Source organism: Peromyscus eremicus, chromosome 13 (genome assembly GCF_949786415.1).
Source record: "Peromyscus eremicus chromosome 13, PerEre_H2_v1, whole genome shotgun sequence".
In the NCBI taxonomy this organism is placed as follows: domain Eukaryota; kingdom Metazoa; phylum Chordata; class Mammalia; order Rodentia; family Cricetidae; genus Peromyscus; species Peromyscus eremicus.
Window position 1 is genome coordinate 5,997,380 of NC_081429.1, and position 15,537 is coordinate 6,012,916.

Sequence of the window (15,537 nt, forward strand, 5' to 3'; positions counted from 1 at the left end):
GAGAAGCAAACCTGGCAGTGTTCCTGTGTGGCAGTGAACGTTCTACAAGGCCTATTACTCAGACCATTGAACAACCTGCTGAAATGGCACCTTCGTGCAGAAAGGTGGTCTGATGTAATTGTTACAAACCTCCCAGAGGAAGATGAGTGTGGATAGTGCGCTTGATTTTAGGTTCCTGGCAGGGGTTTGCTAGTTGTTCTCTGGCTTCTGTTTCTGGGCACAGGTGGTGCTAGAGTTCGAGAACAGGGAAGCGCTGGAGCAGGCTTACTTGGACAACCAGCCCCCAAATCGTGACATGGAGACTTATTATTATGAATAAGACTTACAATTAATTATTTTCGGCCTTCGCTTAGGCTTGTTTCTAGCAAGCTTTTTTGTTTTTTAACTTAAATTGACCCATTTCTATTCATCTGTGTGCTGTCCATCCTGCTTTCCTGCTTCCTCCATGTCTGTCTGTCTGCCCAACCCCCAGCTGGCTGGCTTGCTGGCTCCCCTTTTCTCTCTGCCCTCCGGCCCCACCTATCCCTCCTCTGCCTAGCTATTGGCCGTTCAGCTTTTTATTAGACCAGCCAGGTGCCTTAGGCAGGCAACATGAAACAGCAACACATCTTTACATAGTGAAACAAATACTCTGCTTCAAAACAAAAGCGGATCTGTGTTGCTAACTGCACTCTGGGGGGGGGGTCATGCCACCTCCTGGGGTATACAGACCACAAGGTCAATTAATCCAGTATTAATCCATTTGCTCACTAGTAATCCAAAATTCCTAGAGCAGCCCTTAGGAAGTACTTACCTGGGGAACCTCTGTTCCCACAACCACCTTCAGAAGATACGGATTAATGCCTTCCCTGATAAAGTGGTCTGGGAAGGTCAGCTGCCTTCTTGGGGCCACAAAGCTTGGAATGGGCAGTGCTGTATTCCTCAGGATTTCAGTGGGAAGCCCGAGTTGTGTGTTCTTGGAATGGGCAGTGCTGTATTCCTCAGGATTTCAGTGGGAAGCCCGAGTTGTGTGTTCTTGGAATGGGCAGTGCTGTATTCCTCAGGATTTCAGTGGGAAGCCCGAGTTGTGTGTTCTGGAAGGTTTACAGAAAATGCTTAAGAAGAAGTGTCCAAGGGGGCCATGCCTAAGCTCCATTCTGAGATGGGGAGTTGACTTCTGCTGTCTGGTGTCCCTAGCTCCCACAGAGGGGAGGCTGCCTTTCTGCAGCATTCATGGGCCCTTTTCAGCCTGAGAAGGTGAAAGTAAGGGGTCCCTTTTCCTTAGGACACATCTCCTGGACCCTGACACACACACACATACATACACACACCCAGTTCTGATCATCAGTGTTGAGGACCGGGTGTCATTACCTTACACTGTGCTTCGTGCCCTACACACGGGCTGATCAGTGGCTTCCTGCCCTACACATGGGCTGATCAGTGGCCAAGTGCTCTTGCATTCCTGGAACCTTTCTACAGCCAAATTCTGGATGGTTGGGGGTGAAAGGTACCACCAGATCTTTTAGCCTTCATTTATACTGTGACAAGCCTTTGCCACGGTGGCTACTGGAATCCACAGAGGTCAGCCCAGCTGCCCTGGCCTTGCTTGGTGGTGAGGCACTTCATTTTCTGCAGATATCTGGGGCACTGTGACCTCTCTCAGAGTCAGTGTATCTTCTGCTGTCCTGCATATGGTGGGCCGCACTGTCCCTTCAGTTTGCAAGGACAGATGTGTCTTCGGGATAGAAGTTCCATGGCTCCTTAGCCAAGCTCAAGAATAAGAATACTGAGACATCATGAGCTGCTGAGGGCTTCCTACTTCACATTGAGGTTTGATGGCAGTTATATGTTGAAAATACTGAGTCAGATGTACTTAATGCCTCTAGCCGAAGGGTGCCCTGTACAGTACACAGCAGACTGGGGGTGGCTGCCACTGTGATCCTGGGTCTGATGGGGGGCTGCACTTGCTGGTGTTGCCCAATATCTCAAAACAGATGGGACCACTGATCCTCATCCCTAGCCCAGGGAAAAAATGCCGACTTCAAAATTGAAAATACTGACCTGGATGAGGACTCTCTGACCACAGTGTCAGTCATGCCATCGATGGCCAGGGTTGATTGGCCTCACCTGGCCATCTAGGGGGGCGTTTCCTTGCTCCTTCCACACTCTATGTGTGTTCTTCCCCACTGGATGCTAGATTGAAGGGGACAGTTCTTCCCTATATTAGAAACGCCTTCTGCGGTCAAGTGCTTACCAATAACTATGACCCCCGCTGCAAATTATACAAACAGGCTCTCAAGGTACCATTCCTATTGATCATGTATCATGTTTGTGCTAGCATAGAGGTGAATACCTTGATCTGAGCCATTGTAAGTTGGGGACCATCTACAAAGTCCAGTGGAAGGCTGTTGAGATTAAAATATAAGGAACCATGAGGAGTGATGGGTTAGGACCACAGAAGACTTGGACAAGGAAGAACTTGGCTCTCCATAGGGGTCTCCATGACAGCAGGTAGGCTGACCTGAAATCACCGTGGGCTGCCTTTGGTGAGTCCATGTACTAGTAAGTCAGTTATATTTAAAAGGTCACTTAGGTGCTTACTAGGCTGAGGTTTTCTTTGCTCTGTGGTAATCTCCAAGAGCCTCTTGCTGTCTGTCACCAGTGGTCCTGCCACTCCCTGGGTCAGAACAAGCCTGGCCCAGGAAGGCTTGGAACTGATTGGTCTGCTGTTTCCTTTCAGAACATCGTTCTGCTGGCTGTCTGGTAACGTAGAAAGCTACGGAGAAAGTCTGTCCTTTCCTGGGGTTAGTGCGCAACAGGTTCTAAGGGGCAGAGGCTGTCGTGAACTTCAGAATCCAGGGTGGGATCCCAGGGGATCTGTGGGCTCGGAACTTTTTCTGAGACAAGTGGTCATGGAGGATGCTGGCTTCTTTGGGCAAGCCCAGGAAGGTCCAGTCCCAGGTCTGTCATCATTGTCCCAGTGAGGGCTCCCAGACATGCCTTATGGTGGGAAGATGCAGAGAATATTTCCACAGGACTCCCATTGCTAGGGTCCTTACTTGAGTATCCATTTTATACAAATTGTGCTCACAGAAGGCACACCATTGTGCAGACTCCATGCTTCACATGAGGGCTTCATTCCCAGTGTTGTGCATTCTATAGGTTTGGACAATATGTACTAATACACTACCACTGTATTATCATTCCAAGTAACTACAGTGTGTGCCTTCAAGGTTCTGGAATCTTCCTACCTATTTGTTCCTCCTTCCCCATTTCCAGGCACCACTGACCATTTTACTGTCTGCATAATGGTGCCTTTTGCAAGATGTAATACCATATAGTTAGAATCTTATAGTAGCCTTTTAAAATGTGATGGTTGCTTTCATTTTCAACTGAGACAACCTGAATTTACCTGGGAAGAGTTTCAGTGAGGGATCATAGTCATTGGGTTGACCTGTGGACATGTCTATGAGGGATTGTCTTAAGTCACCTGATGTGGGAAGACTCTGCCCACTGTGGATGGTGCCATTCCCTAGGCAGGCAGTTCTGAACTTTGTCAGAGTGAAAACATGGAGCTGAAGGCACACACATAAGCAGGCAAGCATGAATGTGTTTATTTCTCTCTGCTAGTGACTGGGTGTCTCAGGGTTAGCTGCTGGAAGTGCCTGTCTTGACTTCCCCACAGTGGTGGACTGTAACCTGGAATTGTGAGCTGGAATAAACCCATTTCTCTCCTGAGAGTTGCTTTTTGTCAGAGCATTTTATCATGGCTTCAGAAATGAAACTGGGGGTCATGGCATTCACTCACATTTAGAGGTTCTGTCAACTTGTCCCATGATTGGAGAGTTCATTGCCTTTTCTTCTTAGTACTTAGTAATGTGCTGTTGTCAGAGTCTGCCGCAGGGGTCTGGATGCACCTCTTAGAAGGGCCTTTTGAGTTCTGCCAAGTTTGGACAGTGATGGTTAAGGCTGTTACCAGCATTTGTGTCCGAGGGTTTTTTATGGACCTACATTCTCAGCACATTTGTGCAAATACCAAGGAACATGACTGCCAGGTTGTGTGGGAAGAACTTTTAGTTTCATAAGAAACTGTCAAACTGTTTCCGAAGTGGCTGCACTGTCCTGCATTTTCATCCCCAAAGGCACAGACTTCCTGCTGTCCCACGTGCTCCTCAGCACTTCCTGTTGTCGGTTGCAGACCTTGGCAATTCCATCACTTGCACAGCTGGGTCTCCCTAAGTTTGCAGGTCCCTGGGGCGTTGAATGCTGCGCCCTGCTCCCCCCACCTCCCCTCCTTGCATTGTCTTTGGTGGGCCCTCTGTTCCAGTCTGCTGCCGATTTGGAGCTTCAGTTGTTCATGTTGTCAGTGATTCTCGGTGTCCACAGTGTGCTTCGGGTGGTGTGCCCCTGTGGTGTGTGTCGTTTGTGAACACGTTGTCCTCACTAGTGTCCTTCCGTGGATCTGTTGATGTGTGCTTTCGTTCTGATCTCAGGCTTGTTGAGTTTAGGCTGTAATATTGTATTACCATTTTCCTTAATGTCAGCCATTTTTACAGTGTTTTAAAACCTGATGAGTGAATGCTTCCTCAACTCTGGATGGTTTAATTGGCTAGGACCTCAGGATGGGTGACACGTGTTAGAAGTTACATGTTGAGGATGTTCAAAGTTAATTCCAGTTTATAAGCATTCAGGACTGTGCAACGTTCTCATGCAGAATCATGCTCACCTGTCCTGTCCCTGTTACTGACCTCAGTAATGGAGGTTACTGGCTTCTGTTTTTGCTGGCTAGAGTGTACAGACCAGGCTCTGCTGAGCCTGGGGGAGGGGCACAGCCTGTGGACAGGCAGGCAGGTGGGCATCAGCAAAAAAATACCATGGGTGAGTGGGTATTATGAGCAGGGAAAGAGAGAAGAGATGCTAGGAGACGTATCTATCCCTCTCCTTCCTGGGTATAGGGCAGGTGATACCCACTTCATGGCAATACTAATAATCCCTCTAACCCTATAATTCAGCCAGGGTCAGGGACTTGGCTCCGAGATGGCATGGAGCAGTTGATGGGCAAGATGGGTCCCAGGAATGACTGGGCAGCCATAGTGGGTGGCTTCGGCACAGAGGTAACCAGTGTATTAGCACTGAGGGGACACTAAAGGGTCTGTCCATTCTCCCTCAAACCTAGATCCTCCTCAGAGCACTTCCTGCTGCCACCCAGGCTGGTCCCCCATCCTCTGGCATGCAGTCTTGGCTCCTGAAACAATAGTGTGTATCTAAATGTACTTTGCAAGTAGGACCATCCAGCGGAGTACACTAGTTACACCCCATTTGCCATTTCTACACTTCCAGAGGCACCTCTAGTACAGTGTACCCTGTCCTCACTCATCTGCCCTGCTTTATTAGTGTAAGTGCTACTCACAGCCTCTGGTGGTTGTCCGACCTGCTTACTGTCTGGGGATCATAGTCTGAAAGTCCTGCGGTCGTTAACTCTGGCTTCACCTCTATGCACCAGCCCTCCTTCCGGCTTTGTTGGGCTGGTTGAGTGTGGTGTTGAGAGAGGGCTAAATCCACCTTGGCAGTGACTTCAGTCCGCTAGGCTAGCTGGAATCGCTGCAGTCAGTTGGGTTCCCATCTTAGATCACTGTGGGAGGAAGGTCCGTCTCGGGTCGTCTTCACTCACACGCACAGGTACGAGCTGTTCCGTCCTATCTAGAATCTGGTTCAAGACTTTAGTTCCTAAGGACAAAACGCCGAGGTAGGTTATCACCCCGGGTATTCTCATACACCTCCCTGTTCTCCACTCAGCGTCCTCCAGCCTGCGCAGCAACTGCCTGCCTTCCCGGGCTGTGTGTATAACGGCAGAACTGCCTAACCTTGCCGAGTATACCAAGTCTCAGTGTGTCAGGAGGGCAGAGTTCTCCCATTCTCTGCAGCCTAACTCGTAATTATAACTCCTAATTCACACATTCAAGCCTGCCTTGAGAAAATATTTTATCTGGAATGTCATATTTGGGGCACCTTACGCTGGAGTTCGCATCCATTTTTGTCGATTATTCATTTAGCAGACTATTATGAAGGAGGTCCCCATGAGAGGGTAGGAAAATATCATTTCAATAAAAGGTCATCCAAGGAGGAGAGGCTCTGAAATGAGAGACAGCCAGTGTGGCAGGAAGCCTCTCACCTCCTGGGACCGTGTGCAGAGAACAGGCTCCACTTCCAGTGCCGAGGACACAGCTCTGGGCCTCGGGGACAGTGCAGCCCTTCTTAGACTCTAAGCAAGCGGAACGGACTCTGTTGGGGGAAATGCCAGGCTCATCCCTGTAGCATCACGAGGGCATCCGATTCACAAACTGCAGTAGACAGTAGTGACTTTCGGGGATGAGGACGACTCACCTGTCACCTTGTGCTCCCCTGCGTTGGTCGGCGGCACACACCCACCCTCCCCTTCCTTCCTGCTCACTTCTCCCGCCCTCGCCAGTCACACAGCAGCCTCCAGGTGGACAGCAGGCCCTCCAGCGTGCTCTCCTCTGGGTAGTGCTCACACGGAGGGAGCCATGGGTGCTGACTTACCTTTCTCTTTGCAGTGACAAAAATCTCAGATGAAAAGAACTGAAGGAGGATAGGGTCTGTTCTGGCTTACAGTTTGGGGGTCCAGTCTGTTATGGAAGAGAAGCCATGGCTTCCAGAGCTTGAGGCTGCTCACGCTGCATCCCCAGTCAGGAAGCAGAGAGAGGTGAATGGGGCTCAGTTGACTTTCTTCTTTGTATTCAGCCCAGGCCCACAGCACATGGGCTGGTGCCCACATCTAGAAAACCCCTGACAGGAACCTGGGCGGGGGCCCAGCAGGTGAAGGCACTTGACTTTGCAAGCAGGACTTGAGTCCGTGGAACCTACAGAAAGACAGAGCGAGCCAGTGCCGCTGAGTTGACCTCTGACCTCCAGTGTGTATCGTGGCAGTCACAGCCACACGCACATACACAATGATAGTACATCTCGTACACAATGATAGTAATAAATGGATTTTTAAAAAGAGCTGCCCTCACAGACCTTCTCCAAGAGTAAATCTTGTTGACAACACTAACCCTCACAGGGAGCCTCCAGAAAATGTGACAAGGATCTGGTCACAACTAATGTGGACCTTTCAGTGGTTCCCACTGCCTGCCCTAAAGTGTCCTGACCCCTGCGGAGGCCCAGAAGCCCTGGTTGGAGTCTCACTCCCCCTCCAGCATGCCCCGCAAGCTCCCATATACCCCATCGCATTCCCTGGTGTGCAGACACTAACATGCTGTGTGGTAGCTTCCATGGGTCGGTTTCTCGGCCTGCAGAAACCACCTATTATCTTCATCCACCCATTCCCCGTCTTGTAAACTTGGCGCTTTTGAAGATATTCTTCCTAGCTCTCTGTTTTGAAACCTTTCTGGTTTACCTCAGGCAAGAATATCTCCCACCCACGGCTGCTGCTTAGCACCTTATCCATTGTTACCCCAGGTGACGTCTCCAGGGGAATGGCTCACCTTTTGGCTCTCCTGAGACTGGGTTTCCAGAGGACTCTCCCTGTGTTTACAAGTGCTGCGCACTTGCAGAAGAGAGCGTGCCTCCGTTGCAGAGCTCACATCGTGTTAAATGCCGTTCATGCCGTGTGTTAATCAGCCTGTGTAGATTAAGGTGGGAAGTAATGAAGCTTCTGCTGCCTCTCAGTGAGGCGAAGAAGGCGGTTGGGAACAGCTCACCACTGGCTGGGGTGGCTCGGCTGTCACCGCGATTATTAATACGTTGTAAAGACATTTTGGGGATTCCGCCATATTTTGTATGGTTGCCAAAAAAATGTTGACAGTCGTATTGTGGTTAATAAATTCATTTAGATTTATAAGCATTGTTTACAGAACCTGTTCGCCTGCTGAATCTCCGGCAGCATCTGTTCCTTCTTACTAATTAACTGCTAATTACGAATGAGCTTTGTGTGTTTGTCAGTATAACTGGCTCATGCATTTTGTAAGGAACATTAACAAATTGATTTACATAGCAGCAAAGCAATCAGAAGAGTAAACTGAACAGCAAGCATCTAAAGCCCTTTAGCCGGTTTCTGAATGAAGCAAACTTTTGACACTGTAAATATTGTTCCACGTTTTCCGTTACCTTAATTCTTCAGTAAAGGCGCAGTGGTCAAGAGCAGCCTAGACTGATCACTGGTCAGATAGAGAGAGGTGCAGCAGGTAACCCGGACCACCGGCAGGTTGGCCTCATGAAACCAGGCAGGAAGCCAGCAGGATACAGCCTCCAACACACAGCAGGATACAACCTCCAAAACAGGGTCCTATGGGAAGCAGTCCCAGTTCCTAAGGAAAACCTCTTTCAGAGAGAGCACAGCAGCAGCATGTTGGGCCACTTTCTGTCACTGGAGTTCCGGTGTGCATTTAATGCCAAGTGAATGTCTCAGCCTGCATGCTACAAGCCCTTGACCCGAAATACGAGCTCTAGTGTCTGGCACCCTGGCTCCTCTGGGGCTCTGCTGGTGTGGAGCTTTGCCCTTAAGGACAGATCTTACCCAAAACTCATCCGATGGAGGATTTCAGATGATCTGGCCTCACCTGTCCACCCTCTTGGAGACCAAGAGGAGAAGACCAAAGCAGGCCCTCCTCACAGAGCGCTGTTTGCATCCAGCAGCCCCAGGCGTCTAGCCTCAGCTGCAGCTAGAGCCCTCCTCTCAGCTGGCACAGAGCAGAGAGTATAACCCGTACGCATGCACGGAGGGAGCTGCTGGGTGCCTCAGGCCTGGCTGATTCTCGGACAGCAGGCAGGCCAGAGGGGAGCAAAAGAATTCGAGAATGACTCAAGTTCAGTATGCTGAAGAGCAGTTGAGCTCAGCAAAGCATGGCAGTTGAGAGGTGAGACCCTTACCAAAGGTCAGAACACATGGCGTTGGCGTGAGCCTTGACCCCAGAGTTGCTTGGAAGGTCAAGGGTGCTGAGTATAAAGACCAGTCGGAGCTTTGGAATGAGGTTCGTAGCTGTGACCCTCTCGAAGACCATCAGAGCTCATAGGGAAATGGTGATAGATAGCCCTCGTCTCTAGGTTTGGCTGATGGAAGACGATAATCATGACACGTGACTCAGGTGGCACACTAATAGCTCAGTAAACAGCACTGCCATCGTGTACTCATCCCGTGTTTAGGTAGCAGCCGCTGTGAGTTAGCACCGTATTTTACCCTTATAGATCATGGTGACTGTGCACGGGGATGCCTCCTTTCTCCTCAGTAAATTTACTCTTCTTAATCCCAGGTAAATTTGAAAGCATTAAGCACACATGAAGTAGTATGCCACAGAAAGTAGCACAAAGGAAGCATGGGCGGGGGGATGCTTAATTGACAGCTGAGCCATCTGATGAGTGTGATTAATGGGAGTGTTGATTGAAAACAGGCTGGTCTTGTAAATATTTGCATTCAGGATGTTTTCAAGTCATGTGCCAGAACATTCCATGCAACAGGATGGCTGGAAGCCACATTCTCTGAAGTACCTATTCCTCCCCAGGAGAAAGTAGTTGGAAAATTTCGTGAAATGGGCTTACTCCTAAATGTTGTGGAGGGGTTAACCTCAGACCCCCGAAGCCTGCTTTCTCTGGCTGAGTGCTAGCTACCTTCCCCTAAGTGCAAAGGGAAAACAGACTTGAGACAGATTCTGTCAGGCCTCTAAGAACCTACAACCCGGTCTGTTTTCTAAAATTCTGGTTAAATGTTGCCCCTTAGGGATTTACTTTGAAACATGAAGCCTTTTTTTTTTTTCCTTCAGCCAACTGGGATGAATGTGTAATTTATTCAAGAGACACTTGTAGGTGTTTTCATATTTAAAATGAACTGTGTTGTGTATTTACTACGAGAAATCTAAATGTCAGAAGATTCGCCATTGGTGTTCCTGTTCCCAGGAGCCCAGTCTGTATTTCCTTGGAAGCATTTTTTTTTTTTTTTATGGAAACAAGCTTAAAAATAACAGCATATGTTTGAAATAAAATGTTTGTACTTCTCCATGTAAACATTTCCCAGGGGATGCAAAGCCTCGGTCCCGTAGTTTGCAGCCTTGAGATGTGTGTGCATACATATAAGACAGGCACCACTGGGGGATTATCCATCCTGGGGAGTGCCTGGGGTTCTTCTCATGATTCTCAAAGATGATGACAGCACCTGAACTAGAGAACTAGAGAAGCCAGACCCGGGTTCTGTGAGTGGTTCCTAGTGCATTGACAACCCTTTCAGACTTCTGTTGGATTGCTACCTCCTGGAGAATCTCCGCTCAGGGGTGCTACCCCCTGCGAGACCCCTTGCTCAGAGTGCCATCTCCCATTAGGAGGTGAATCTAACACACACACACACACACACACAGAGTCCTAGCTTTGAGCCTGGCTTTTCCCATGAGAACTCTGCTCCAAGTCTGCACCCCAAAAGAACCCTGCTCTAAGTCTCTCTCCCCCGTATGGACCTATGCTCCAGTGTGCCCCCTCCCGTGAGAACCCCTGCTCTTTCTTGGTCTACCTCCCCACGAGGGCCCCTTCTCCAGGTAAACGTTTTATCAGGGGCTGCTGCTGCCTCCTTTCCAGGAGTTTTAAGGAAGGGAGCGGTCTCTGCCATTTTGCATGTGAAATGGTTCCTTATTTTCAGATTATTATCATTGAAAGACATTTCTGTAGCTTGATTTCAACCCAGAAATAGATGTCACCAACACAGGGTGAGAGAAACTTAGAAAGAATTATGAACTTCTCCTGAAATGAGAAAGTCAGTGAAGGGAGGCAACATAACCAGAAAAGGGGAAAATTAAAATCTGAAATAATTTATGGGCAAAATAATTCTCCAGCTAAGAGTGTATTAGCTTCGTATTCAAAACATTTGAGAAGAGTGTTTGTAATCAGCCCATATTGTGATTGGGGCAGTTCAAGGCCTGCCTGAAGCCTAGCTGGGCCGTCCAGCAGCAGTCTAGTGGACTTGATCATTGCGGTAACTGTTTAGAAGACAAGACTGAGAGGCACTGGATGGGGAGAGGTGGAGACAGGAGAGTCCCTGGGGTACCGCATGTCTTTTTCACTGTGCTGCAGAACAAGGTGGAGACTGCCATTCCTCTAGCCTGACTTCTCTTTTGGTCTCCTTGCCATGGAGGCTGGGCTAGCGGGGCAGGATCCCGGGGGGAGGGGGGAGCAGCACCCCAGGGAGAGACCGAGAAGTCGATTCAATCAGGGCACTACATGGCATGAAGGGGACACCAGGGCAAGGATGTGGGCCAGTGAAGAAGCACACAGAGGCTGGGGAGGGGAGATGGCTCCATCAGTCAGGTGCCAGCTCTACGAGCATGAGGGGCCTGAGTCCCATCCCAGTATCCACAATAGAAAGCTGGGTGCAGTGGTGCCCTCCTGTGATCCAGCACTAGAGAGATGGAGAAAAGGTCCCTGAGCAGTGGTGCTCTCCTGTGATCCAGCACTAGAGAGATGGAGACAAGATCCCTAAGCAGTGGTACCCTCCTGTGATCCAGCACTAGAGAGATGGAGACAGCATCCCTAAGCAGTGGTACCCTCCTGTGATCCAGCACTAGAGAGATGGAGACAGCATCCCTAAGCAGTGGTACCCTCCTGTGATCCAGCACTAGAGAGATGGAGACAGCATCCCTAAGCAGTGGTACCCTCCTGTAATCCAGCACTAGAGAGATGGAGACAGGAGCATCCCTAAGCAGTGGTGCCCTCCTGTAATCCAGCACTAGAGAGATGGAGACAGGAGCATCCCTAAGCAGTGGTGCCCTCCTGTAATCCAGCACTAGAGAGATGGAGACAGGAGCATCCCTAAGCAGTGGTGCCCTCCTGTGATCCAGCACTAGAGAGATGGAGACAGCATCCCTAAGGCTCACTAGCCAGTTAGTTACTGTAGCTGAGCTGGGAAATGCCAGGTTCAGGGAAAGGCCCTGTCTAAAAAGCAGTCAGCTTGACTGGACCAGAGAGTTGGCTCAGACAGTATAGTGCTTGTCGCCCAAGCCTGATGGACCTGGGTTTGATCCCTGAAACCCATGTGAAGGGAGAAGGAGAAAACTGTCTCTACCAAGTTGACCTCTGACTTCCACATACATGAGACATACATGTGTACATACACCAGCACACACAAGTGAACACAAACACATACACGTGCAGTCAAGGATGAGAAATTTGAAACCCCTGTCTAGGTAATAAGCAGGAGAAAACTGGAGAAATTGAGAGGGGGGTGGGGAGGGAGGGAGAGAGGTGTCCAACAGGAAAGAGACTGAAAGCACCTACTCATTGTGTCACTAGAGCAGTGGAGAGGGAGAGGAAGTAGGTGACAGGCTGTGGAAGACTGAACGGGACAACGATACTGAGAAACCCAGCCCTGATAAAAAGGGGGAAAGCAGGACCAGGAGGTACTCGTTAACCCGTGATCGATGGTGCCCTGACCAACAGGTCTAGTCAGTGGGACACATTAGTTTAAGATTAGTAACTAGCTTGTCATTTAGTGATTTGTAAGAATTCCCAGCACCCATCAAGGACACTCTGCATATCATGCATTCTCTGATTTCCACCAGGGTCTGGTTCCTCCCAGACACTGCTCGGGTTTTGCCACCTTCTGACAAAGAATAAAAGATGTAAGCATAGATCCGATCCCTTCCTGGGGTCTTGCCCGAGTGTCATCTCTTCGTGAGCTCCTGTTCGCCTGAAGCCTCGGTACCCTCTGCTCTCTCCCCTCCTTACCAGCTCCCCAGGTTTCCACACATAGCAGGGGCTTCAAGCACCGTCATAAGAGTTTGCACACTGAAATCTCATGGCCACACCCACCTCGGTGGTTGGCTCACTGTTTGCTGATGTGAGGTGTCACTTACATGGAAGACCTCTCGCCTTGTCATTGGAAACACTCCGTGGTTTCCCCTCTCCCAGTATCCTCCTCTTCTCCGTTTCTAAGTTTCAGAGTCTAGCCCAAGTATTCAAGGGTACCGAGGTCATGAACAGCTTATATTCTGCTGTTGCTGCAGCAGATGGCTTGGTCTGGAGTGATCGCTGAGATCAGGCGCTCCTGCCAAGACTCTGGTGTTAGAATCTAGGGAGCCATGAGTACCTTGGGGGAAGTGATCAGCGAGAAATTCAACAATACCTTCAAATAAGCTTAGCAGAACCTGTGACCTGGTCACCCCTGAAGTCCCAGCTATTTCCCATCATCCTGTAGTTCTGTTGTAACTGGTCTGATAGGTACTAAATCCACCTGAGTATCTCAGCAGGTCCTAATAAAGAAGACTCAATTCCTCTCTGTAGCAGTTTCTTATATTTTAAGGAGTGGATCTCAAGGTAGTTGGTTCTTTTGTAATCCATTGACTTTCAAGACATCAACATGAATCGTGTTCTTCTGGGAAGGACCAAGAAAGAACACACACGTTTAGCCTCCCTGTGGGCTAGCTTCCTGGTCAGTCACTTCTATAAACTGAACACATTTTCATGCACTGATAAAATACTAATTAAAGTCAAGGATAACTGATGCTAAAACGAAATGGAAATGCTTATGGCCCTGGTGCTACTCCTGGTTCCTCACTACAGCATCCGTCAAGTCCAAGTGCCTTGATGGACTTCTGTGACACCAGCTCGGTGATTCCCACCTACCCGTGTTCCCAGCCCACCTCCACTCCTGCGCTGTTGGAAGGCAGGTCTAGGGAAGATGAGCTGGAGTTGCTTACCCTGCCCTTGCTGCACCCCTTTCCTGCTGGAAGGTTCCTTTTCTCTCCTTGCTGGCCTGCACTACCGCACCCCCCCCCCATGCTTGCCGTTTTGTGCCAGGGCACAGGTTAGAGCTCTGCCCTATGCTGGCCCCAGCAACTCTGTACCCTCTGCCATCAGAGAACCCAGCTTGCATTGCAGAACTGTACTTTCCTGGGTTGGTGGGTGACATCTTGCTTTCACAAAGGTGCTGTTCCTTGGGCATCATGCCACAGCCCTCTGAGCTGTGCCGCTGAGAACCTGAGGCACCCTCTAGGTTCCTGAAGCGTTCCCACAGCACCGCTCTTCTGTCTGCTCCCTCCAGCTCGGGCTGCATACCTGGGGAGCTGCTCTCTACCTGCCCCTCCAGCTCGGGCTGCATACCTGGGGAGCTGCTCTCTGCCTGCCCTGAGTCAGAAGCCTCTTTTCAGACCCGCACCTCTTAGAGCCACGTGGGATTATTATCTAGGAAGTGAGGTCCCTGCAGGGCACTGAGCCAGGCCATGTCCACAGGCAGCATTGGGACAACACGGAGACTTACTGCAGCCTTTCCTTTTCCCTTGTGCCCACACTTGACCCAGGGTCATTTTCCAGGCCCCACCTCTGGTGGGAGCCGATGAAGGGACAGTCTTGCATGAGGCACAGCCTTGTGCTGGATAGGTCAGAACAAGCATACAGGGCCTGGCTCTTCAGCCTTTGCCCGCTGCTCTGCCTCTGAGCTTGAAACACCGCTCCTAGAACTTGACCGTGGGCCAGCAATGACAACTTAGCTTTGGCGTGGCCTCTTGTGTCTACTCTCTTTACTATTGTGTGGTGATAGATTGTGTACCCCAATAAAGCTTTCCTGGGGATCAGAGGACAGAGCCAGCTACTAGATTAGACATAGAGGCCAGACAGTGGTGGCACACACCCTTAATCCTATTACTCGGGAGGCAGAGATCCATCTGGATCTGCGAGTTCAAGGCCACGCTGGGAACAGAGCCAGGCATGGTGGCACACACCTTTAATCCCAGCACTAGGAAGGAAGGAAGATGGCAGGGCACAGAAAGGTATATAAGGCGTGAGTAAACAGGAAGTCTCTCTTGCGGCAGAGGATTTCTTAGAGGTAAGAACTAGTGGCTTCCTGCTCTGCCACTCTGATCTTTCACCTTTTACCCCGATATCTGGCTCAGGGGTTTTTTTTTTATTAATAAGACTGTTTAGCAGTTCGTGTTACGCTGTGGTGAAGTCTCCTGTTGAAGAGCCTCTCGTAGCTTTTGGTTGTCTGTGTGACAGACCTTGGCTTGTACGGGAAGGGCCTCCTGGCTGCAGCTTCTGTAAGTCGGCCGCCCCCACACCTCCCTATGCCCGGGCTGTACTCTGTCTCCTGCTCTGGATTCCCCCTGTCTTTGGGAGTTTGGAAAGTGAGTAGTAACACTCACTTCAGTGCAGAGGTTGTAAACACAGATTCACGAGGGGGGCTGCTAAACATGGACTCTTAATTACCGAGGAAAAAGGGGGACAAGGGTCATGACCAACCGAGAGGCCAGCCTCGACTTCCCTGGAAGTACCGGTGTCGCTTCCATAGCCTACTCAGTGGCCGCTGCTTCCCTGGGTGACTCAAACTTACAAAGAAAAGCTGTAAGTCTAAATTTGCAAATAGTATCAAGTCCTCGTGAGTCTCAGTTAAGGTTTCTGTTGATGCAATGAAATACTCTGACCAAAAGCAACTTGGGTAGCAATGGGTTTATTTGGCTTACATATCCCGAATCACATTCACTGGAGGAAGCCAAAGCAGGAACTCAGACCGGGTGGGAATTTGGAAGCAGGAGCTGATACAGGAGCCATGGAGGAGTGCTGCTTCCTGGC

At 49.8% G+C, this 15,537-nt stretch overlaps 1 protein-coding gene across 6 annotated transcripts in view; it reads left to right on the forward strand.

Annotated features, from left to right (window-relative positions):
- The window catches only part of Agap1 (ArfGAP with GTPase domain, ankyrin repeat and PH domain 1), a 437,938-nt gene that overhangs the window by 241,575 nt on the left and 180,826 nt on the right, over window positions 1–15,537 (forward strand). The window lies entirely within an intron of this gene.